The following is a 10,898-nucleotide window of genomic DNA, read 5'->3' as shown; positions in this document are numbered from 1 at the left end:
ATATATAGGTTACAGTCATATTTTTCATATTTTTATTATTTTCTATAGTTTGTATGCTGGCCGTAACTGCTTCCACATCTACATATGGCGGTGTACTTGCATTCTTTTTTTTTTTCTTCCTACTTGTTTATTGTTGCTACAAGTTCAAACAGTCCTTATATTTCCATTCTTGTCTTAAATGACTTTGGTTAGACATACCACCTGCAATACCTTAGGATCAAACTCGCCAACCCCTCTTGCTGTCACAGGTTTAAACAATTTGTATGTCTGACCCTTTGTTTTCGGGATTTTATCAGACATATTTTTATCCTTAAGTTCTGCAATACCTCTGGTTCAAAGCTGCCCACCCTAGGAAATGATACCCTATCTTTGTCATTCATACGTACCCATTCAGACAAAAAGTCTTCAGTGTGTGAACCATATTTTCCACACATAACAAACCTCACTGACCCCCTGAGCCGCGGCTCTTCAACCTGAACCCTGGCTACAAAACGTCCACCGCTTGTGCAATTGGATCCCATCGCGGACTTTTTCCCTTTTTACGCAATCCCCAATGCACAATACGAATAGACGGTGAAAGTTCTTAGAGCACTTTCACCCACTCCTTCTCCGCTGAGTACCACGACTCACTCCAATAGTGACCACCGCGTACTCAGTAAGGCCCTAACTTGTTTCTATTCACTGGAAGTGTTTAGGAGTGACTTACCTATTCCAGTGAATATCTGCCGCTGGAGAATTTCCTGATAGAGACCAGCGAAAACTCCCTATACACTTATACTCAAATCACGCTTGCGTATGCTCTACACAGCACCACTAATACCGCGATTCTACGCAAAAGCTCGTAAAAGGGGTATCAAGTTGTGCTGTATATATCGCACCCACAAACGCGCGGTCCAATCGCACTGCGTATAGGTACTTGTTACCTATCTGCCGTAGGACCACGGGTCGATGTATAAACTGCGACCCTCAGCCCGGAGCGTAATACAAAAAACCTTTTTACTTCAATACTTTGCAATACTATGCACTATCACGCTCCTCTGCAAATCACCTCACGATTTGCGTATTTCAATCTATATTAACGTGTCAGCCACTTCACGCCACCAAGCCTCCTCTTACTTGGTGTACCACGGGACCCGACTTCCGGGGTTCAGTTCCACTCACTCCTACGTTTGCTCGCTCAAGTAGACTTTGTCTTTTCTGTACAGAAAATTTAGATTTATTCAGATAAGCAGCTTTACCCCAGAGGCAATACAGTTTTTAAACTAAGTTTTGTGCTATTGTATTAAATGTCTACTATCCCACCTTTGAACTAAACGACACTATTGTGTAATTTGTACTTAGCGCCCGCATTCTTATGCACTTTGCATAAACACGCGACCTTGCGTGTCTTTTACGCTGCGTGCGCAGTCCTTTACTTTGTCTGAGACACATGTACAAAACCCTGCGTCTGCAATAAAACAAATCCCACAACTTCTATAAATGTGAGCAATATTAGCTATAATCGCTCACTTAACACAACACCCAGTTTTTTCTGTATAAACCTTTACAACTAGGCCAGACTGCGTTTGTGTCTTTTCACTTACTTCCTTAAAATACTGTTATTTCAAACTTACCTATATAGCAACAAATGTATCCTATTTCACACAGATCTATAATGACTCTAGCAATAATCAATAATTTAAATGATATGATTCAGATTGGATAGCTATCTTGCAGAACATACACTGATATAAATATACACATAATTATAATAATATTATATATAATATATATTTATATAATATATACCACTTGACTCTCATAGAACCCCCACACAGTACACACATACTGAATGAATGCATTTCCTTCAAAGTCTCTAATTTGCATATCAACAGAGGTTCATATGCCTGTTCAAGAGGGTAGTGGGACAGGTTAATTAACATTTCAATGGCTATCCTAAACTAGCAAACAGAGTTAACTAAATCCTGGAGGAAAAAGAAAAAAAACACCTTTTTTAAAAAAAATATCTTTGTGTAATTCTTACATCAAGTATTCCTTTCACTATTAACTTTCACTAGGCCCAATTGAAACTATTTGTAATTGACTTTGGCATGGGTTAAATAAATGCATTGGAAACTCATAAATTGTGCTTGATGTGACCAAGGAAAGCTGATTATTCTGAGCAGACTGAAAATCAGCTATTCAGAAAATGGCCGCTGCTCCTCCCCCTTCCACATCCATGAGGATTACACAAAATGGTGGACAGGCCATGTGGTTAGTCCAAAATGGAGGACAGACCATGCGGCTTCCTTTGTCACAAAGAAATCACACATCATACAAGCACCAGAAGTTATTTTAGGCCTGAGTTAAAAAAAAAACTATATCAAGGCTATGCAGCAACTTTTAAACCTACTTAACAGATAAACAATCCAATCTGAATCAAACACAATATGGCTTATTTGAACCTTGTTTTGCAACAATAAAAATACATTTTAGCATCTTAAATATTATGAGAAACGCATTGTCCCTTGAAATTTCATATCATTGGCTTACTGATATCACAACAATACACGTGGATATGATTTTCTCAGCGTCAGGATGCGTCCATCACAAGCTGATCGACCACAGCGTCACGTTTATAATGTACAGTGCATCATTAAGACCATGATATCCCGGACGAGCCCCCATCTAAGAATGCCAAATTGATTTCTCACAAATATTTAAGATGCCCGCTCTAATATATATTGTAAATGCCTGCACCTCTTATTACCATATCCCATGAATGTGCGCTATACATCGCAAAACACTGCATCCCATAAGAGAAAACAATACACCCACACATTATCTGAGTTCCAAAGCTCATTGATGTATATATTTGTTATTAAAAAGGATATAGATTCAATATATATTACAAAGTACAGTATACCTATAGTTACATGATTACAATTCACACAGTAAGCAGTTAATACATACAGTTACATACAGTTACATGCCAGCATACAATACCATTATCCTTAAGTTATATAAATTCGTCTTTCCATATCTCTCTCTCTCTGTAAATAAATGCAGGAACTGGTCTGCCAGCAACTCCTTCATCCTCTGGTCCCAAAAAGCAACTAACTTCCTGTGTGGTCAGCAATGTGTTATCTAGTTTCTGGGGGAGGGATTCACGATGAGTCACCAGTCCCTTTGTATATGCTAATCAGGTTCAGCCTTGAAGACATCCAAAGGTCTGGCCTGAGTTTCCTGTCCACTACCTGTTTGGAATATCTATTGTTCTAATAAAAGTGATTTTAGCTTTTATACATTGAATCATATTTCCGTGTTGCAATGTCCTACAACTTAATAACAAGTATCAAATGAATCTACACATTAATCTGGTTGCTTGAATAGTAAATATGACAGGTCTATCTTGTTTCGTTCAAATAATACACATACATGACATTACTTCATTATATAATTTTAAATCATCATGATGTCTGGCGCTTGATATTATTATAATTATGTACTGCATGAAATAAGTGTCGAATCCATCTCTGTGGCATGTCCGTGTAAATGCGTGTGTTACCATATATTGCTGTGCTCGCTGCGCGTATTTGCAAGTATAGCGACTCATAATGTGTGTAGTTTGTATGTTTTTTCTATATAATATTTTTGACTTCGACACCATCATTATCATACAGTGCAGGGAGAGGCATGCCAGTCACAATCATTATCATACAGTGCAGGGAGAGGCATGCCAGTCACCATCATTATCATACAGTGCAGGGAGAGGCATGCCAGTCACCATCATTGTCATACATTGCAGAGAGAGGCATGCCAGTCACCATCATTATCATGCAGTGCAGGGAGAGGCATGCCAGTCACCATCATTGTCATACATTGCAGAGAGAGGCATGCCAGTCACCATCATTATCATACAGTGCAGGGAGAGGCATGCCAGTCACCATCATTATCATACATCGCAGAGAGAGGCATGCCAGTCCCTATCAGTGTCTTTCTGACTTTCTGTGAAATTAGAGGGGGGGTGGACGTACAAATATTAAGTGCCTCCCAGATGTACATGTACTATGGAGGGATAGCAGCAGATATGTCACATATTTGCCGCAGTCCTTCCTTTCTTCATAGGTTTCTATGGGAGCTGCCATGTGCCATGCTTACGGATTTACAAAGCATTATGGAGCTTGGACATGATATGTTAACACCGTCTTCAGATGGCATAATTCTATAGCCTTTAAGCTACTCTGGCCGGAGATCCGGCCCACGTGACTAAAATGGCCACAGCGGCACCACTGAAGGGGTTAACCTATCTGCTTCTACGCCATTTTTGAATGGAACAACCAGCGCTGGCAGCTGTGACTATTGCTTACAGTAATGCACACATACACTTAACTGTATTTAAAATATACTGTGTATTGCTGAAAGCACTGCAGATCAGCCTGATGTATAAAGCGGAGTATATTTAATAGTCTATAACATGCTTAAATATATTTATAAGATGTGTGTAGATGTAAAATGTATTTATGTGACTGTACAGTATAAGGAATCACCATCTTCTCTTACTGTAGGAAATAAGAGGTAATTGTCCATTCCTAGCAGGTGGTCTGGTGATTGAGAAGGCCTTTGATTGTGGTGATTGCACCATGTGATGTTCTTGGGTTTTGTATTTATGTGAAAGGACGTTGTAAATTGTTTTAGCCAGTTGTTTAGTTGCTTTTAAAAGCGAGCTGTATTTATTTATTTGTTGTAAGATAGTTGGTCTGATTGGGATTAGGAGAGGTGTTCAACATGCTGGGTTGTGTCTTCTGATTATATAAAGGGCTGATGTAAACCCTGTGTATGTGAGGGTGTGGTATGCGTGACTGGCGGTACCCAGGGCCGAAACTAGGATTTTTGTCACCCGGGGCAAGGTAGTCATTTGGCGCCCCCTCCCCAAAAAATAAAATAAATAAAAAATGAAATAATATATATATAAATAAATATATATATATATATATATATATATATATATATATTTCAGAACTTTTTGACATGAAAAATTGCCTTAGCAATTTTAGCAGGGACCTGCATGTGTGTGTGGTAGGTGCACACATACCTCCCATTCTGCAGGATCTCTCTCCTCCCGTCCGGCTCTCCGGCTTTCCTGTTGGTGGCAGGTGCATCCTTGGCTCTGCAAAAACTTCGCTACACAGCGGACATCTGCAAATCCGTTCGCAACTCACTCACCATCTAATGATTTTTCCAGTCTGTGCAGCCCAGGACTTACTCCTACAGTGCGATACAAACAGGCTGATCATGCCGAAGCTGACGTCATACACCCTCCCTGAAAACGCTTGGAAACCCCTGCATTATTCCTGACACTCTCAGAAAAAGTCCAGTTACTACCACCAAATGTCCGCTTTCTGTCAATCAGCATGCGTTCACCTAGTGATTATAAAGGACGCAGGATTTTTTTGTAGCTGTTTGGCGTCGCGTCTCCACATTACGATCCATACGCATGCGCAGTCATTTAGTAATCGGCCGCTGCACAACAGCGATCAGGTCTGTATTAGGCAAACAGTACATTACACCATTTTCTCCATTGTTGTTTAGGGCAACTCTACTTAAACCTGTGCGCCAGTTTTGATAAATATGATAAATATCCCCAAATGTTGCAATGCACAGGGTGGATTTAATAGTGGACAGTACTATATAGTGGGTGTGGGTTCACAAGCTGGATCCATATTAAATTTAGCGGCATATGCAGATGCACAGTCACACATGTAAATTCTCACATACACACAGCCATATGCACACACAGCCACATATGTAAAGACACACAAGTGCGCGCGCACACACACACACACACAGCCACACATACAAATCCACACATGCACACACACAGCCACATATATACACAGCCATATATACAGAGCCACACATGCGCACGCATACACACACAGCCACATACGTACACAGCCATATGCACACACACATACTAAGAAACTTATGTTCTCTTCTTGCCCACCTGTCCTGATCCAGACTGCACACCCCGTCAATATCCTCTGCCAGAAAGCTCACCTATAGTATGCTCCTCGCACCCTGCTCATCACGGGCAGGAGACAGGCGGGAGGAGAAGCCTTCAGGCAGGAGACGGGCAGCGGAGCTGGGGAGAGATCAGAGGTTTCCGGGCGGGAGAAGGGCAGCCAGCGGGTGGTTGAAAATAAAGATGTTCAGGCGGGAGTCGGGCAGCGGGGGTGAGGAGAAATGAGAGGCGTTCGGGTGGGTGACGGGCAGCGGGACTGTGAGAGGCGGAAGCACAGATTGTCCGCCACTGACTGCAGAGAGGAAATTGAAAGTAAACTACAGCTCCCGAGGGCTGCTGGGAGCTGTAGTTTATTTTCAGTTTACTCACAGACGAGACTCGGCTCTGAACTGATACCATTGCCGCATTGCCGCATAGGAGAGCTGCATGTTTGGGGGTCTCGGCGCCCCCTCCAATCCAGCGCCCAGGTCGCCTGCCCCCCTAGCCCCCCCCTAGTTGCGGCTCTGCGGTACCGACACCGGGATCCTGGCAGCGGAATCCCGGCATGGGGTGGCGAATGCATTGAGCCCCTTGTGGGCTCGCCACGCTGCACGCTCGGTGACCACCTACGGTCGCCACAGGTTTTATTCCTACTCTATGGGTGTCATGGACACCCATGAGTGGGAATAGTCCCTGTTAGTCGGCATGCCGACCGCTGGGATTGTGAGGGGGCGGGATGTAGGGGGAGGTTATGTGACCGTCGGTCCCCTGACTGCCGGTCACATAACTACATCCCTGTATGTGGATATCTTCTGTGACATCAAGAGGAATTGCACTGCTATTGAACACCTGTATGCTGTGATACCACCAAGCAATATCTGCAAGGGGAAGAGTCTCTTTGCAGACTTGCCTTTTTGAAGACTTTTTGAGCAATAAACATCTTGCCTTTTAAGATGACATCTGTATTCTGTGACCAACAGAATTGCGCCAAACGCTATTCCATTATCTGGCTCTTCTGGGTTGAGCCCAGTGTCTCCAAGCTCCGCCCATGCCAGCTACTGTGCAGTGACTGATTTATGTTGGCTGACAAGTGGGTATCAGTCAACGTCAATCAGGCAGTGCGTCAGGAGTGTGTCCATGCATACACAGCAGCAAACGGTTCCAGGTGCAGTTTGTAGGAGCCTGGTGGTTGCAGCACATTACCTGCCCACTGTGCAGTGGGTGGAGTCAGTGACAGGAGGTTACAGGTGTGACACCTGGTGCGGATCCTGTTGAAAAATGGGCATGGCTTCGTGGGCGGCATCAGAAGGGGGCATGGCTTCGCAAGATGGGGTGTGGTTTCGATGCAGAGGGGCGTGGCTATGCTTCCCGACCCCATTTCTGTCACTATAGGGGTATGGGAGGTGCAGGCTGACCCTGGATACTGCAGTGTCGGCTTCTTCATGGTGACAGGAGCTGGGCACTGCACGTAATGTTACTGTGCAGCACCCGGCTCCTGTTACTAAGCAGGAGCTGACAGTTTGGTGACACCCCTTGGCGTAACCCCCGCACCCCTGTTGTGATGCACTGTCCCCTAGTATCCCAGGTCCTGTGGGATCAAACAAATCTGTGATTGCCTGTGAGGTGCATCTGGTCACAGCTATGATTTAGCAAAACTTACCAGAAGAGGGTTCCTGTGCAACCCTTACTGGCACCAGCCGCCGCACATGTGTGGCCAGTAGACCACGCATGCGCAGATCTGCATGGCTCCCGATTATAGAATTGAAATGATTGCTTTTATGAAAATTTTACTGATTTTCACAGGGACTAAGGGGGTCATTCTGACCCGATAGCATGCTGCAGTTTTTCGCAGCGTAGTCATCAGGTCAGAACTGTGCATGCACCGGCAACGCAGTGCACAAGCGCATGGCCGCCCGCTACGATCGCCTCTGCCTGATTGACAGGCAGAATCGGTCGTTGGGCGGGAGGGGGCGAAACAGCGGTGTTTGGCTGCCATTTTGTGGGCGCGGTCCGACCAACGCAGGTGTCGCCGGACCGTGCGGGGAGTTGCCCACAGCGGCTGCATAATGTCACACGCAGCCACTGCGGGCCGAGGAGCAACGAGTAGCTCCCGGCCAGCACGCTAAAGCTGCGCTGGTCGGGAGCTACTCTTGAAGTACAAAGGCATCGCCGCTGTGCGATGCCTTTGCAATTCTGCAGGGGGTGCACTGACATGCGGGGCGGACTAGCCCTGTGCTGGGCGTCCCCCCACATGTCTGAGTTCATGATTGTAGCTGTGCTAAATTTAGCACAGCTACGATCAACTCGGAATGACCCCCTAACTTCTTTCGGATCCCATCTGCATGTAATTGTTATTATAGTCCTGTTAATTTCTTATTGCCGAAAATTGTGTCAATAAATTATAATTATTGGGTCTAAAACCCGATAATTAGAAAATATGCCCCACAGAGAGATGAGAGGAAGTGACAGAGGGGCATATTCGCATATTCATCATGAAAAAATAGTGCAATGAGAATTTCTTTCCTTCAATTCTTTTTGTATTCTCTCACAATTTTTTCACTATTCATTATGCCCCCACTGCCGAAAAACTGGTCTTATTGATAAGTTTTTCAGAAAGTAATAGCTTTCACCCTCTGAAGCTGCAGCACCCACCACCCCCCTCCTCTGGCACCATGTTACTTGTGTCTGCCAGGGCGGTGGCGGTGCTTCTCCACCCCTGGGCGGCTACTAATTGCTGGGATCGCAGAGATCACACTGCAGCTGCGCCCGCCCCCCCCTGCCGCATAAGCTGCCGTGTAAACTTCCTGCGGCATGTTATTGCCAGTGCAGCAGCGCCCCCCGGCACACCTCACCACCCCACCCCCCGGCCGGCATGTAATTGCCGGGATTTCCCCACTGCTGCGGGACAGGACCACTGCAACAGTGACGATGGCACCCCCCCTCCCTCTCTCTGTAGCTGCCCGACTACAGAGATCTTGCGGCCGCCGGGATCGTGCTGCAGCCACGGCCACCCCGAGCTCACCACCGGAACCCCCGGCTCAGTGTGCCCGGCTGTAGAGATCACGCTGCAGACGCGGTACACCCCCATCCTTCATTCTCTGCTGCACAAGCTGCCGGGTAAATGGCAGCTTGTACAGAGATTCGGAGGCTGTTCGCCATCTCTTGACAGCAAACAGTTTCACGGTCAAACTCCGAAAAAATTGCTTTTTCTAAGTTTGATGAATGTCACAATTTCTACATCCCCTGGAGAGTGTAGAAATTGTGACATTTTAGTGATGATGAATAGCAGTGATGAGCGGGTTCGGTTCGTCGGAATCCGAACCCGCCCGAACTTCACCTTTTTTTGCACGGGACTGAGTAACTCGGATCCTCCCGCCTTGCTCGGTTAACCCGAGCGCACCCGAACGTCATCATCCCGCAGTCGGATTCTCGCGAGATTCGTATTCTATATAAGGAGCCGCGCGTCGCCGCCATTTTTCACTCGTGCATTGGAAATGATAGTGAGAGGACGTGGCTGGCGTCCTCTTAGTTTCTATGTTCAGGGGGCTGCAAATATCTGTGCTCAGTGTGCTGCAAATATCTGTGCTCAGTGTGCTGCAAATATCTACGTTCTCTGCCTGAAAAACGCTCCATATCTGTGCTCAGTGTGCTGCAAATATCTGTGCTCACACTGCTTTATTGTGGGGACTGGGGACCACGAGTATTATATAGGAGGAGTACAGTGCAGAGTTTTGCTGACCAGTGACCACCAGTATTATACGTTCTCTGCCTGAAAAACGCTCCATATCTGTGCTCAGTGTGCTGCAAATATCTGTGCTCACACTGCTTTATTGTGGGGACTGGGGACCACCAGTATTATATAGGAGGAGTACAGTGCAGAGTTTTGCTGACCAGTGACCACCAGTATTATATGTTCTCTGCATGAAAAACGCTCCATATCTGTGCTCAGTGTGCTGCAAATATCTGTTCTCACACTGCTTTATTGTGGGGACTGGGGACCACCAGTATTATATAGGAGGAGTACAGTGCAGAGTTTTGCTGACCAGTGACCAGTGACCACCAGTATTATACGTTCTCTGCCTGAAAAACGCTCCATATCTGTGCTCAGTGTGCTGCAAATATCTGTGCTCACACTGCTTTATTGTGGGGACTGGGGACCACCAGTATTATATAGGAGGAGTACAGTGCAGAGTTTTGCTGACCAGTGACCAGTGACCACCAGTATTATACGTTCTCTGCCTGAAAAACGCTCCATATCTGTGCTGCATTGTAGTATATATAGTAGGAGTAGAGTGCATAATTTTGCTGACCACCATTATATAATACATAGCAGTATGGTACAGTAGGCCACTGCTCTACCTACCTCTGTGTCGTCAAGTATACTATCCATCCATACCTGTGGTGCATTTCAGTTTTGCACAGTTTGCTGACCACCAGTATATAATATATAGCAGTACGGTACAGAAGGCCACTGCTCTACCTACCTCTGTGTCGTCAAGTATACTATCCATCATACCTGTGATGCATTTCAGTTTTGCACAGTTTGCTGACCACCAGTATATAATATATAGCAGTACGGTACAGAAGGCCACTGCTCTACCTACCTCTGTGTCGTCAAGTATACTATCCATCCATACCTGTGGTGCATTTCAGTTTTGCACAGTTTGCTGACCACCAGTATATAATATATAGCAGTACGGTACAGTAGGCCACTGCTCTACCTACCTCTGTGTCGTCAAGTATACTATCCATCCATACCTGTGGTGCATTTCAGTTTTGCACAGTTTGCTGACCATCAGTATATAATATATAGCAGTATGGTATAGAGATGAGCGGGTTCGGTTCCTCGGAATCCGAACCCCCCCGAACTTCAGCCTTTTTACACGGGTCCGAGGCAGACTCGGATCTTCCCGCC

This window comes from Pseudophryne corroboree, chromosome 5, assembly GCF_028390025.1.
Source record: "Pseudophryne corroboree isolate aPseCor3 chromosome 5, aPseCor3.hap2, whole genome shotgun sequence".
Classification (NCBI taxonomy): Eukaryota; Metazoa; Chordata; class Amphibia; order Anura; family Myobatrachidae; genus Pseudophryne; species Pseudophryne corroboree.
Note: the sequence above shows the minus strand (reverse complement) of the source record.